Source organism: Euleptes europaea, chromosome 21 (assembly GCF_029931775.1).
Source record: "Euleptes europaea isolate rEulEur1 chromosome 21, rEulEur1.hap1, whole genome shotgun sequence".
In the NCBI taxonomy this organism is placed as follows: domain Eukaryota; kingdom Metazoa; phylum Chordata; class Lepidosauria; order Squamata; family Sphaerodactylidae; genus Euleptes; species Euleptes europaea.
The window spans coordinates 4,810,883-4,825,930 of record NC_079332.1 but is presented as its reverse complement, the minus strand read 5'-3'; positions in this window follow the sequence as shown (position 1 = coordinate 4,825,930).

Genomic DNA, 15,048 nt, shown 5'->3' with positions numbered 1-15,048 from the left:
TTCACATCACCTACTTGCCTAGTCCCTTTAACTGGAGATGCTGAGATTGAACCTGGGACCTTCTACACGCCAAACAGATGCTCTACCACTGTGCCACGGCCCCTCTTAGGCTCTGCCCTTCAGATTGGAGCCTCAGGAGGTTGGCAGTCATGCCTCAGTCGAGCGCCTTGGCAAATTAAGCTACTCTGGGGTTTGCAACTTTCTTTTGTGAGGCTTGAACCTTGGAAGGATTGGTTGGGAAACATGGGTCTACCTGCCCATATAAAATGCTCCCTTCTGCCGCTGGGCCAGGGGCATCAAACCCAAGGAGAACAAAGCAGGCATTTCTCTTTTGTTAAAGCGAGTGAGCAAATATATTCTGATATGCATATTTACATAGAAAGGGGGGGAAGTCTAGATAACATTATGTTGGGAGAAGGCATGGAAATGATTTCATTTCTTGATAGCTCCGCTGCATTCAGCGGCTGGAACACACAGACGGCTTTGCTCGAGACCCGTTCCAATCTCCCCGCGCTTTATTACTTAGCGAGAAAGAAGGTGGCAGAGATGTTGTGCTTGTCTGAAGAAGCCGAGTCATAATAGAGCAAAGCCCAAATAGCAAGGAGACCATGAAGCTGTTCTCGGGCATAATAGGTTTAAACGTTTGCTGTTACAGCAGCATGGAGCAGCGGCCCTTTCGAGCCATTTCTTCAGGACTCTGTCTGCCATCAATCTTCCCAGGAGATGAGCGGGAACGGAGACAATGTTTAATTCATAGCCTGATAGAATCATCTCTTTGTCTCTGTTAGGCTCTGTATCTTATTGTGTTGCTGTCCGGGACATTCAGCTGTTCTTTCCAGAAGGGCTGTGTGGGGCTGATAGCCCATCTTTAGAGGAAAAAGAGGTAGGATCTCCATCTTTCCTGGTGTTTTTTCCCTGGCAGCTGTTGCTTCGGAACATCTGCACCCCAGTGCCTTCTTTTATATACATTATTTTGGTTGCCCTGCCCCACCTAACATGACTGGCTGCCATAGGTTTCCAGCCAGATGCTAAAGACCAGAGAATCTGCACCATCTCTGTTATTTACGTATTTATTCATTCATTTAGAATATTTCTATGCTGCCCCTTCAGAATCCCGCTCAAGGCAGCTTACAGTTAAAAAACACAGCATGCAAAACTGCATGCTGTTAGAGAGCCAGCGTGGTGTAGCGGTTGTGGTTTGGAGCGGTGGACTCTGCTTTGGAGAACCAGTTTTGATTCCCCACTCCTCCACATGAGCAGCGGACACTAATCTGGTGAACTGGATTTGTGTCCCCACTCCTCCACATGAAGCCAGCTGGGTGACCTTGGGCTAGTCACAGCTCTCTCAGCCCCATCTACCTCACAGCGGGAGGGGAAGGTGGGGAGGGGGAAGGTGATTGTAAGCCGGTTTGAGTCTTCCTTAAGTGGTGGAAAAAGTCGGCATATAAAAAACAATTCTTCTTCTTCCAAAACAAGCTATTAAGAAGGGTGCGTGCCGTGTGGATTCTTTGGTGCTTACACCATTTACATGTCACAACACTGAAATGTCATGCACCACTCAGCCACAGTTAAATCTTTTCGATGTGGTTAAATGTAGATATCTGTGTTTCTGTATTTGTTTTTACCATAAAGAAGCTGTGAGTTAAAAAACAAACAAACCTAGGGATAACTTTACAGGATGTATTGATACATACTCAAATTTTTCAATCCCACGCCTGGAACAGGCTGGTGAGGTAGCTAACAATAACATAACAATAAAAATATAAATACATTAAAGCCCATTATATCCGCAAAATATTCTGCAGGCCAACTGTCTTGCCGATCATTATGTGTCATCGATAGCCCTTGTGCGTTTAAAGAAAAAACCCCTTTTAATATAAAGTTTTCCACCAGCCAACTGTGACAGCAGTTCAACCCACATTTACCTGGAAGTAAGCCCCTCCGACCAGGACTTAATTCCGAGTCGGCTCGCCTAGGCTTATGCCGCGCAAGTGTCCAGAGGGCCAGCCAAAGGGCTGTACAACATTTTAAAGAAGGAAAGGAATTCTTGAGGCAAGAAGTTCCGCAGGCGTGGTGCCAGCACGAGAAGGCCCCTGCTCCACGCTCACCCTGAGCTGGTAGCAGAGCAGGCGATGCTGAATCAAACCTCCTCAGAAATACATCGTGAAGAATTTTCTGCCATCATGACGTGGACTTTCTAGGCTGGCAGTTGTATGCATTTGCAGCAGTGCCATTACAAGCCCTTCTTTAAGCTTGGCTATGCAAGTCATGGTTAGGAGCCCCGTGGCACAGAGTGGTAAGCTGCAGTACTGCAATCCAAGCTCTGCTCACAACCTGAGTTCAATCCCGACGGAAGTCGGTTTCAGGCAGCTGGCTCAAGTTTGACTCAGCCGTCCATCCTTCTGAGGTCGGTAAAATGAGGACCCAGCGTGCTGGGGGCAAAGGGAAGATGACCGGGGAAGGCACTGTAAACTGTACCGGGGAAGGCACTGTAAAGTCTACCTAGGAAACGTCGGGATGTGACGTTACCCCATGGGTGAGGAATGACCCTGTCCTTGCACAGGGGACCTTGACCTTTATGCAAGTCATGAGCTGTTTCATACATCTCCCAGTGTTAGATTCTAGTGGCTGGCAGTGTGGTGTCAGAACCGGTTCTCTGGCTAAGCCACACAAGCAAATGTCTGGGGCCATGGGGGCGGGAGCGCCCTGTGGGGTTTGCTCCCAACGGTGAGCAGCACATGGGGGGATGGGCACTGGCTTCAGAGCATGCGGCTCTGCCGGTGGGTTTGAGCTTGGCGCAGACCCGGCCCCCAGACGTGCTGGAGGAGGCAATGGACCGACCTTTGCTCCGGTCCCCCAAACCGGCTCCATTTGTCATTCCTCTCTCTGCCTTCCCTCTGCAGATCGCCACCGTCGCATCCGATCCCCTACTCAGCCTGGCAACTGGCAGACGGTGCAGGCTCGTAAAACGTGAGAGGAGGACGCCGGTCGGTTCGTGGGGATCTGAGCAAGCCCAGCGTCTGGGTAAGGAAACGTGGGGCTTGTCCTTTTCAGGGTGGGATTGTCCAGGAAGAGCTGGGGCAAGAAAACAGTTTGGGGAGCTGCCGGCGGATGAGACGCCCGTCCAGTTAGGAAAGAGGCTTGGCCGCTAGAGGGTACTGTTGTACCCCATGAGGTTGGTGCTGGCAATATGTTCAGCCTCTCTGTGAAGCTCCTCTCTCACACAGGCAGGCGGACCATTAAACGACAAGGTGAAATGCTCCCAATGGCCACCATCGATTGAGTGTTAAAGATTTCCTTATTCCAAAACGGTTGTAGTGACAATCCTTCCTTACCCGAGGCTCAAGCAGAGGCAAGGCTGCTTCTTCCATCTAGAAAATGCCTGTTGCAGGCTTGGGGCAGCATCAGTTTGCCTAGGGGGTCAAGCGTGGAGAGGAAGTTTAACCCATTAATCTCCACTTTTGCTATTTGAAGCTCCCCCCCTCCCTGTTGTTAGCATTTCAATGAAGAAAAGACAGGTCTTTTAAAGTCTTTTTAGCTTTACAATGCTAATAGCAAAGCAGGGAAACTGGTTTCGAGTAGCATTTTACAAAAGGACCCAGACAGGTGATTTCCATCTCTAATGTTTCTGCCTCTGGGCGAAAACACAAGGTCTCTTTAGCCTCCTTTATTCCCTGTTTCAGCCAGGATTCAACCAGGATCGAACACACATTCGAACACACGTTCGATCCTGGCTGAATCCTGGCTGAAACAGGGAATAAAGGAGGCTAAAGCGACCATGCGTTTTCGCCCTCTGTTGCCTAGTTCCCACTGAAATGGTAAGCCTGTGTCTGGGCTGTACCACCCCAGATTGCAGCTAAGGGCCCTTCGAACAAAAATGGGCCTTGACCTATAAATCTAGCTTCTCAAGGAGGCTAGAATCTTCATCCTCCTTGACATGCTAATTCTTTATGTGGAGGGAATATTTTTTCCACGGGGTAGCGCACAATCCTCTGCCCACCCCTTCCCCTGCTGCCACAGTGTGGCCTGAGTACTGCCGAGACCTAGGCTTCCTACCCCACTGAGAACTTGACCGGTGTCTCTCTTCCCCTTTGATTGACTTCTGCAGCAGGCAGTGGCCGTCTCGATCTCCTCGGAGCCATGTTTGAATGCTTTAAACCTGGTCTGGGAGAGCTCAAGGCGGCCCTGCAGGGTTTTGAAGTAAGTGTGAAGGCAGGCAACAAAGAACCACTTCAAGAATTTTTTTTAAAAAAATCTTTCTTCTTCTTTCTCCCTCCAGAACGACCTCATCTTGCCGCACTCTGCCAAACTACTTGCTTGGTTCTTCCCGCGGCCATGGGCCAGGGGGCAGGGCGGCCCCCATACCTCGAGCTTCTGGAAGAGCTGGTTGGCAAGGACTTCCTGGTGACGGGGGTGCGGCTCACGGCGATGAACCACTCCCAGGCCCGCTTCATCGCCGCAATCCTGAGGGGGGCCGAGAGCGAGGTATGAGCTTCCACGAGTCACCGCTCACTTCTTCAGGAACTGTCCTAAAACTAATTCTTCCTCCCTGCGAGGACCCTCACCATTTGCAGGGGGTCCCTTCCCACCATCATCACAAATAGGGAAACCCCGAATACTGGGAGGCAGGGGGCACTCCACTGCCTCCCATTAGCCAAGCAACCGCATTTCCCGCAAAAATTTAACCATATATAATAATTATTATTATTAGAAGAAGAGTTGGTTTTTATATGCTGACTTTCTCTACCACTTAAAGGAGACTCAAACCAGCTTACAATCCCCTTCCCCTCCCCACAACAGACACCCTGGCAGGTAGGTGGGGCTGAGATAGCTGTTACTAGCCCAAGGTCACCCAGCTGGCTTCATGTGGAGGAGCGGGGAAACCAATCTGATTCACCAGATTAGCCTCTGCCGCTCATGTGGAGGAGTGGGGAATCAAAGCCGGTTCTCCAGATCAGAGTCCACCGCTCCAAACCACAGCTCTTAACCTCTATACCATGCTGGCTCTCAGCATGATGAGACGACGGCTCGGCGGGAGCAGGAACAGGCTAGCGCCCGCGTCCCCCAAATGAGTGAAATCGCGAGTCACGACTCCATGAACTCAGAGGGTCTACTGCAAGAGGGTGCCAACAGAAAGGGCACTGTGAGCCTTTGGGGGCGGAGCAGGTTGGTTCTCGGCAGGGGGGCATGTGGCGGCATGACTCCGGGGCACGTCTTCACCCTCGGCCGAGACGCTCCTGCAGCCCTCTGCCCTGAGTCACCCTGTCCTTTCTCTTCCAGCATTCTGTGCTCGCAGAGGGCCCCTGCCTGGTGCTGGCGGTGCAGCGGGACAACGCCGTTGTTTGCTTCGAAGCCCTGCTGAACGGGTAAGCGTTCCCCCCCCCCCCCCGTGGCTGTTCCTGTCAATCAGGTTCCGAAGAGAGCCTAAACATTGCCAGTCTGCCAAGCCTGCCTAGACACCTGCCTCTGGCGGAGGACAGCCAGATACCCTGCCACATTTTACAAGCAAGGAGCCAACGTCTCTGTCAGCCTCAGTAGCTGTGTTGTTGTTTTTTAACATCCATTCCCTGAATCTGCCTGAAATGAACCCTATTAACTTCAAAGTGGCCAGACTGTGTTGGGAAACAGAGCTAAGCAAATGTCCCCAAACCTTTCTGGGTGCGCATTTCATTTCATTTCTTTAATCCCATCTGTCAACCGCCCGGGAGCAGCTTCCTGGCTTCTGTCTGTCTGCCTCCTCTCATCTTTCCTTCTCTTACGAAGCACGCTACCTGGCACAGGTGAGTTCACTCAGTTCTGGTGCGTGATGTCATTTCGTTGTGATTGGCCCGAGGTCCGGGAGGTGGGGAGGTGCGGTCTTGTTGCCAGGGAGGCCCTCTTTCCATCCGGCTGTCTCTCTTTGAGTTTTTTTTCTGTCTGATGCCTGCATATGGCTCGCTCAGAGATGCTCCAATCTGGGAGGCCCCTGTCTGTCTGTCTGTCTGCTGCCTGCCTGCCTGCCTGCCTGTCTGTCTGTCTTGGTGCTACATCTTCCTGATGCCAAGAGCGTGCTTTTATTTTATTTCAGTGGACTTCATGTATAGCCCGCCTTTCTCCCTGAGACTCAAGGTGGATCACCCGATATAAAACAGTTTGGCCAGGCAGCATAAAGCATCTGATAAACAGTGCAGTAGGACTAGGATTACAGAGCTTGGAAAGAATGCAAACAGGGGGGGAAATACCTAAGGCACCACATGCCATAATGCAGAAGGTGGGTTACAAAAGTAAAAGAATGCAGTAAAAGGAAGGCGAGACATTGCAGACCACTTGTGCCTTGTCCTGAGCTGGGGGAAGGGGATGGCCTAGAAGCTGCATGGTCGGTGCCATCCTGTCCTGAAAACAAAAAAGACATTTTGGAACACATCGACGAGCCCTTGGGCCAGCGTGGTGTAGTGGTTAAGAGCGGAGGACTCTAATCTGGAGAACCGGGTTGGAGTCCCCACTCCTCCACATGAAGCCAGCTTGGGTGACCTTGGGCCAGTCACGGTTCTCTCCGAACTCTCTCAGTCCCGCCTACCTCACAAGGTGTCTGTTGTGGGGAGGGGAAGGTGATTGTAAGACGCTTTGAGATTCCTTAAAGGTAGAGAAAAGCAGGGTATAAAAACCAACTCCTCTTCCTCTTCTTCTTCTCAGTATCACCACCCTCACCAGGCAGCAATGAAACTCATGCTGTGTTATCTGGCTTTTTGCTCTTGCTTTCTTTTCCTTCGTAGTGAGGAAGAAGAGCCAGCGCAGTGTTATTGGTTCGTGGGCTGGGCCAGGATCCGGGACCCCCCCCCCCGAGGTTCAAAGCCCCATGCAGCCGTGAACCTCACTGGGGCGGGCACAGACCAGTCATTCCCTCTCAGCCTAGCCTACCTCACAGGGTGGTTGTGAGGAACCAAAGCGAGGGAGGGCACAACTGGGCATGCTCCTAAGAGCTCTTGGGAGGAAAGGCAGGATAAAAACGCGGAAGGTGCTTCTATGTTTCTGCCCCTGGTCTTGGAGTCCTGAATGGACCCCGTCTTGTTTCTGAAAAACCAACACCTGCAAAATCGTTCATCGCTCCATTTTTATTTTCCGTTTTTTTTATAGACCCCTGCTATGACTTTCGGTTCCCTCACTGATAGGCTGTGGCTCAGTGGTAGAGCATCTGCTTGGCATGCAGAAGGTCCCGGGTTCAATTCGCGGCATCTCCAGGTAAAGGCACTAGGCAAGTAGGCGATGGGGAAAGACCTCTGCCTGAGACCCTGGAGAGCCCCTGCAGGTCTGAGTAGACAATACTGACTTCGATGGACCAAGGGTCTGATTCAGTATAAGGCAGCTTCATGTGTTCATGTGTCTCTCTCCCCTCCCCATGTTGCCAATGGGCACGTTGATTAGATGCCGCAAAAGCATTATTTGAGTGTATTTACGTTTGCATCCGTATGCTTTGCATGTTGTGTTTGGTTACAAGGCTGGCCACCCTTGCAATCAGGTCAGAGGGGCAGCGACCACCAGTGGCTGGTCTTTAGCCATCTATGCCACCTGGCAGCAGCTCTCCAGGTCTTTCCCATTTCCCACTACCAAATCCTTTTAACTGGAGATGCCAGGGATTGAACTTGGGACCTTCTATGTGTCAAGCAGATGCTCTACCACTGAGCCATGGCCCCTCCCTGAAGCACATCCCGTCACGGACTGATGAGCAAAACTAGAGAGCCAGCATGGTGTAGTGGTTAAGAGCTGTGGTTTGGAGCGGTGGAATCTGATCTGGAGAACCGGGTTTGATCCCCCGCTCCTCCACATGAGCGGCGGAGGCTAATCTGGTGAACTGGATGTGTTTCCCCACCCCTACACACGAAGCCAGCTGGGTGAGCTTGGGCTAGTCACAGCTCTCTTAGCCCCACCTCTCTCACAGGGTGTCTGTTGTGGGGAGGGGAAGGGAAGGTGATTGTAAGCCGGTTTGAGTCTCCGTTAAGTGGTAGAGAAAATCGGCATATAAAAACCAACTCTTCTTCTTAGACCCAAATTTTTAATTTCAGCTCGCAATACTTGGTTGGTCTTTCCTCCCACGTAGCAACCTTTTTTTCAACACCACCCAGCAGCCTCCAGGCAGATTCTTCCTGATGATCCTTTCTTTGCCTCCCACATCAGAGGTACACTGCTTCTGAGCATGGGAGTTCCACCCTTAGTCAGCGTGGCTAACAGCCACGAAGCTCAGGGAGCCACGCTGATCTCTCACGTGCATCTTTTCCCGATTCGGGTCGATCCCGCGCTCTCGCTCCGTCTTCTCTCCCGCCCCCTCGTCGCCCCGGCGCTTCTTGATCGCAAAGCCAAGGTCCCCTCCATTATTTATCAATATGGAGCCGTTTGATGAGTCAGCATCACTGGAGGGCTCTTAGTTCCGGAGGCCACAGAAGAGGCAGGTTCCAAGCGGCGGAGCGAAAAGCCCCTCTCTCAAGGACACAGAAAAGGGGCGCTTTGAGAGAGTGCCTGCTGAGGGTTGCATAGCTACGGGGATCGGCAAAAGAAAGGCTCCCTTTCAGAATCCGCCCGCTGAATCAATACGCTTCTTGGGGGTGGGGGAAACCCACCAAGTTCGGGGCGTTTGCTGTGAACAAAAATCTCTACATCAAAGATCGGCGCTTTTAAGTTTAACCTCTTCGGTTCCTCGGCACCAACGGAGAATCGCCGGGGATGGGGTGGGGGGAGATTCCACCCTGCCCTGAGCCTGTAGAAATTTCAGGCTAAATCAGATGGGGTGCCATCGTTGTCATAGATCGGAAGCAGGAGCCAAAGGCGGTCACTGCAGGGAGATTCCCCCACCACCACCACGCCAGCAGGGAAGCCTCTTGGCCACAGTTGGGCCTGAGCACGACAGGCCGCTCTCTGGGCAACCCAAGCGAGGTTTCCAAGTCAGGCTTGCTAGCTGGTCTGAGCAACTTGGGAGGAGGGGCTTCTGCCCTCTCCGGGTTGAGAAATTCCTGGAGATTTAGGGGGGGTGGAGCCTGGGGAGGATGGGGTTTGAGGAGGGGAAGGTAGGGTATAATGCCGTAAAGCAGCCATTTTCTCCAGGGGAACCGAACCCTGTCACCTGAAGATCAGTTGTAATTCCAGGAGATCTCCAGGCCACACCTGGAGGTTGGTAGCCCTAGGTTCGGCTTCCCGTTAGAAGGAGTACCTCACATGAAGCTGCCTTGTACTGAATCAGACCCTTGGTCCATCAGAGTCAGTATTGTCTACTCAGACCGGCAGCGGCTCTCCAGGGTCTCAGGCAGGGGTCTATTCACATCACCTACTTGCCTGGTCCCTTTAACTGGAGATGCCGGGGATGGAACCTGGGACCGGCATGCCAAGCAGACGGCCACAGCACCTCCTTGCAAGTCACTATCTCCATTCTTGCCAAGATTGCAAATGTGCCCCTGAGCCACTCCCTTTCCGACTGCGAGAGGCAGAGGCTCCAGTAACCGAACATTCCTCCGCGAGGTTCCCAAATGTAGAAATGTACCATGCCGGGGAAAACTCTAGGCTGCGACCCTGTTTCTTGACATGCCAGCTCTCCATGTGCGGAGGTGTCTTCAGTCACAAGAGCCCCGCTTGGGGGGTCTGAACCGGTGGGGCAAAGACCCCAGTTTACTCCCTCCAGGACGACTCTGCGGGGGGGGGGGGAGGAAAGGCAGCCAGGTGGGCCGCAAAATAAAACCCAACTGGCGTAGGCATCCCCTTTAGCCGTTCCGAGCCGATTAATTCTTGTCATAAGCCACCCCTGGCAGAGCGGTGTCAGGTAAGGACACGCCGGCGTCTCCCGAGCTTTTTTTCGGGGTAGTTTCTTCTCAGAGCGAGCATGCGTTCCAAGCTTGTCAGGAGCACTCGGTTTTTTTGGTTGTTGTTGTTCCTTGCTGCAGAGCCCCTAGGGGGAAGCGGCCGGCCGGGCTTTTTCCAAAGCAAAGGATACGCGGGAATCCCTCTTGTCCAAATAAGTGGAGTTGAGTGGGGAAGGGAGGGTGGAAGCAGTTTCTGCAAAATGCTGCTGGATTCGTGGCGATCACATGACAGGCATCGAGGAGGAAAGTACGCCACTCAGGTCCCTGGAAAGGTGAACTGAGTGGAAAGGGAGGGCGGGAGAAAGCCATCTCGGTCCTGCTTCCAGAAACCCCGGGACCATTACCTTTTCTGTCCTGCCTTTCCTTCTTGGAGTTCAGGGAAGCGAGCATGGTTCTCACCCCCCTGTTTTATCCTCCCAGCAACCCTGTGAGGTGGGTTAGACAAAGCTTGGGATGCCGCTTTTATGAGCAACTTAGATCACGTTATCTCTCTCCCCTCTTAACATATAAATCCAATGCCTCTGTGTCTGACATAATGCCTTTTTTATTAAGTGACAAGGATCCCAAGGCTACGTTGTCGGTGGCAAGATTTATTTCAGTCCTTATATCCTTTAAACATTAGATTTACGCTGCTCAAGATCAATGGATCAAGGAGCTTCTAAGGGATAAAGAAAAGGTTAGACAAAGTGGATCAGCGATGCAAACAGCCCTTTTAACATCATCTGTGTGAACAGAACATCAAATTATGAATTCTTTACCAAACGATCGATAAGGCAGTTCACTCCATCCTAATCTAGGATAAGCTTCAATTTAAATGCCTGCTTCTGGCAGCAGGGGGCACCAGTAATCCCTCTTAAGTCTCCTCACTAATTGGTTCAGCCTTAAGAATCCTAGGGGCTCACTACTCATTACAGTCCTCCATGAAAAGCAGCGTGGAAAGGGGTGGCGCGTACAAATTTACATCTTGTGGGGAGGTGGGGAGTCCCAACGCATAGAAACTAGCATGCTAAGCAAGTTGGAATCCCTTTTCCTGAGATGCTGGTTTTCTGCATGGAGGGATTGTATCAAGCAATCTCCTGCTGGCCATCTGAAACGCTCCCACTGTTGGCATTGATGAGCGTTTCATGCAAGGTGTTAATCCAGTACAAAAAGGTACCCAATCGACATTCCCTTTGAGATTCGGCGTTGAAAGGCAAAACGGGTCCCCAATGAATTCACATCTATGTTCTAAAAGCAAGGATGGGGTTTACCTAGTTGTCTTTACGTTTTTATCCTGCCTTTCCTCTAAGGAGCCGAAGACAGCAAGTAGGTCTCTCCCCCTCCTCACTGTGTCCTACAGCAACCCTGCAAGGTAGTTTAGGCTGAGAAAGTGCCCAGCTCAAGACCATCCGGCGAGCTTCCGTGGCAGGTGAATCCAGAACTCTTTTGTTCATAGTCCAGCACTCTAACTAGCACCGCGCTGGCGTTGTTCAGATAAGGGGAAGGAGTCACACACCTGAAAATCATACGGGCTCTCTTGCAGGCCGAGGATCTTCAAAAGACTGCCAGTCCGCAGAACTCGACCACGGTGCTTTCCGATCCCTTCTTGAATGAGTAGCTCTCATCCTAAAAACTGCTGTTTAAAATTTCACCTCCGCTTTCTTTCCCCCCTCCCCCCCCCCTCTTCTTGCTTTTCTCTGTGTTTCTTATTACAAGGCAGGTCATCACGGCAGGTCTGAAGGATTGCTTTTTTAAAAATCTACTATCCATTTCCACAAAGCTCTCCTTGACCCCTGGACTGAGCCGGGTGAGGCGGTTCATTGAGCAGATGCTCGGCCAAAGCAACTGGTAGAGACCGCTGCCCTCTCCACAGCTTAGTTCATCTCCAGGCACTGACAGATTCTGCCGCCATTTAATGTTTGTGTTTTTTTCTTCTTTATCTGCCCCCCCCAGCGATTACTGTCAGAAACAGCCTGCGTTGGATTGCATGCAACATCTTCTTTATCCGAAAACCGAGAAACAGGTAAGTCCAATGCTTCCGCAGCTTATTCACGTGTGTTTGTGTGTTTTTTCCCGTTTCTTCTTCCGCTGCTAATTCTCAGAGGGTTACCATCTTTTTTCCCAAGTCCAGCCCTCTGCCTTTAACTGTAGTTTGATGCACAGCGGGTTAGCGAGTAAGGCCTGGGCTATCGGTTGTCTCCACACCAGGAAAACCGCCGGGCAGCTGTTAAAAGGTACAGCTGCTGCGAAAGAGGAAAAAGTTGGCAACACGACTCCTGCTACAGTTAGATTGACCACTAAAGGGTTTTTGGGTATCCGCATTCTAGCAGCCCGATAAGCTTAGGTTGGCCGGAGGTCATCAGGGCTTGGGAGCTAAGCAGGGTCCGCCATGATCAACACTTGGAGGGGAGACCACCAAGCGTGAGAGCCAGCGTGGTGTGGTGGTTAGGAGTGGTGGTTACGAGCGCTGGACTCTAATCTGGAGAACTGGGTTTGATTCCCCACTCCTCTACATGAGCGGCAGACGCTAATCTGGGGAACCGGATTTGTTTCTCCACTTCTCCAGATGAAGCCAGCTGGGTGACCTTGGGCTAGTCACAGTTCTATTAAGAGTTCTCTCGGCCCCACCTACCTCACAAAGTGTCTGTTGTGGGGAGGGGAAGAAGAAGAAGAGTTGGTTTAAATGCCGACTTTCTCTACCACTTAAGGCGGAATCAAACCGGTTTACAATCACCTTTCTCTTCCCCTCCCCACCACAGACACAACAGTCACCTTGTGATGTAGGTGGGGCTGAGAGAGCTGTGACTAGCCCAAGGTCACCCAGCTGGCTTTGTGTGGAGGAGCAGGAAACGAATCCAGTTCACCAGATTAGCCTCCACCACTCATGTGGAGGAGTGGGGGAATCGAACACAGTTCTCCAGATCAGACTCCACCGCTCCAAACCACCGCTCTTAACCACTATACCACGCTGGCTGGAAGGTGATTGTAAGCTGGTTTGATTCTTCCTTAAGTGGTAGAGAAAGTTGGCGTATAAAAACCAACTCTTCTTCTTCAAGGAAGACTGGGGATGATAAGTGGAGGAAGGCAACGGCCAATGGCCTTTGCTCATTTCGTGCCTGGAATGCCCTCAGGAAGGGGCTGCCGTGAGTTGGCTGTGACTTGGCGGCACATTTGTCTTATCAGCATTCTGCTGGGCACCATGCAGAATGGAGAAGAGGCATGACCCTCGGCAGTGTGAGAATGTGCACAATCGTGCAGACTTGCCACATTTGATTTCAGTCAGATGCCTAGAGCCGGCTCAGCGGAAACGTGCCTCTTCTGACTTTCAGCAGGAAGCTTTATTTGTGCTGCGCGGATGGGCTGGCCCTCATGTCAGTCGCAAAGCCACCAGCAAAGCCGGTTTGATTCTTCCTTAAGTGGTAGAGAAAGTCGGCATACAAAAACCAACTCTTCTTCTTCTATATCAAGACAACAATAGCCACACAAGACGGAGTTGGGAAAGAGCCAAAAATTGTACCCCCCCCCTGCTTTGTCACCTGGGAAAGTTCCAAAGACATGGGCTTTTCCGTTGTGGCACCCGGACTATGGAACTTCCTTTTTTGGGTACCAAGTAAGGGCTTGTTTTGTTTTCTCAAGCATTTTCAGTAAATTGTGCTTTGATCGGGGAGGAGGCAGAAGCAATTGGGGTGTGACAGGACCAACTGAGGCACATATGTGTCTTTACAAAACCGGGGTGTGAACGCATCCTTAAATCACTGCATGCCCGCTGAGACAGAAGAAGAAACCGCCTCCCAAGATCGCCTCTCGAAGAAAGGACGTGGGATCTTTGCACGCCCGCATCGTAAAGGAGTGTGCAAAATGCCAACCTCTGGCGTGAGGGCTAAGACAATATTAGCCGTATCAGCAAATAGCAGGATTTGAGGTCTTAAATCCGCCCGGCTGGAAATGGCTCGTGCGGGCACAACTGCGGCGCTCCGTTGAGGAGGGTCACTGTCCCTGGGAAGCGCCTGGGAAAGAGGCTGTGCGCGTTCTGCCTTCAGCGGCCTGCTCCGCGGGAGCTGTTTGGCCGGTCTGAGCGCCCAGGCCTGTGAGTTACGATTGGGTTGCCCCTGCCAGAGGTGAGGCAGCACCCGCTTCTCCAAAGCTCTGTCAGAAACAATGAATTGGAGGAGAGCAGCCCTTGCTATTATCGAGGGTTCTAAAGAAACAAAATTTTAGTTATGTTTAAAGTGCAGCGCCCAAGCTCACGTGAATTATTTATATGGAAGGGTTGCCTCAGTGTCCATGCAGCCCTGTAATGGGTTCGTGATAATCTCACTTTATTGTCACAAAAAAACTCCCACAAAATGGTATTGTCTGCAGTGTGGTTCACTTTGCAGTTACAGTTTTATAGAATCATGGAAGGGAACAACAGGTTCATCTAGTCCAACTTGCACAATGCAGGAAACTCACAACTACCTCCCCCCCCAAGCCTTCAGTGACCCCTACTCCATGCTCAGAAGATGGCCAAGATGCCCTCCCTCTCATGATCTGCCTAAGGTTATAGAATCAGCATTGCTGACAGATGGCCATCTAGCCTCTTCTTAAAAACCTCCAAGGAAGGAGAGCTCACCACCTCTGGATAATTAACAGGAAATCTATGATACCTTAATAAACATACGAGCACAATCATGTTGATTCAAGCTGTAAAACCTGCTTTATTAACAGACATGACTAAATTGACAAACCAAAGATCCCCCCAAAATGTGTTTTTAAATTTTGTCCATTCTAGTCTACAATTTCTGGCTAGCGGTTAAAAGCTTAGCAAATTTCTTTTGCTTTTTAATCATTTGAGAAGCATGCCCCTGATACTTTTAAGCTGGAAAATACAATCATACCTTTAAGACTACTAAGAGCAACTTATTACTGGATCGTAATTTGGACAAGCGGGCTTTGGAAACCTTGCCTTGACTGCCAAGGGGTGGAGGTTAAAGGTTGCTGGAGGAGCTGCTAAACATGCTCAGAGCAGCATGCAGTTGCAGCTCACGCGTTTTCAGGTGGCTTCTTCAACAACGGTGAAGACACGAAGCACTTCTAAAATGGCTCTGTCAGGAAATGGCCGTGGTAAATCTTCTCTGGATATGTGCGTTTGTCCAATACAAGCCGCTGTGTTCGGCAAAAGTGACAGGCAGCAATAGCATGAATGGTCTTTCTGAACATGTAAGCATCACCCCAAAGTAAAATTTCTGATTCTCTTCTGATCCTGTCG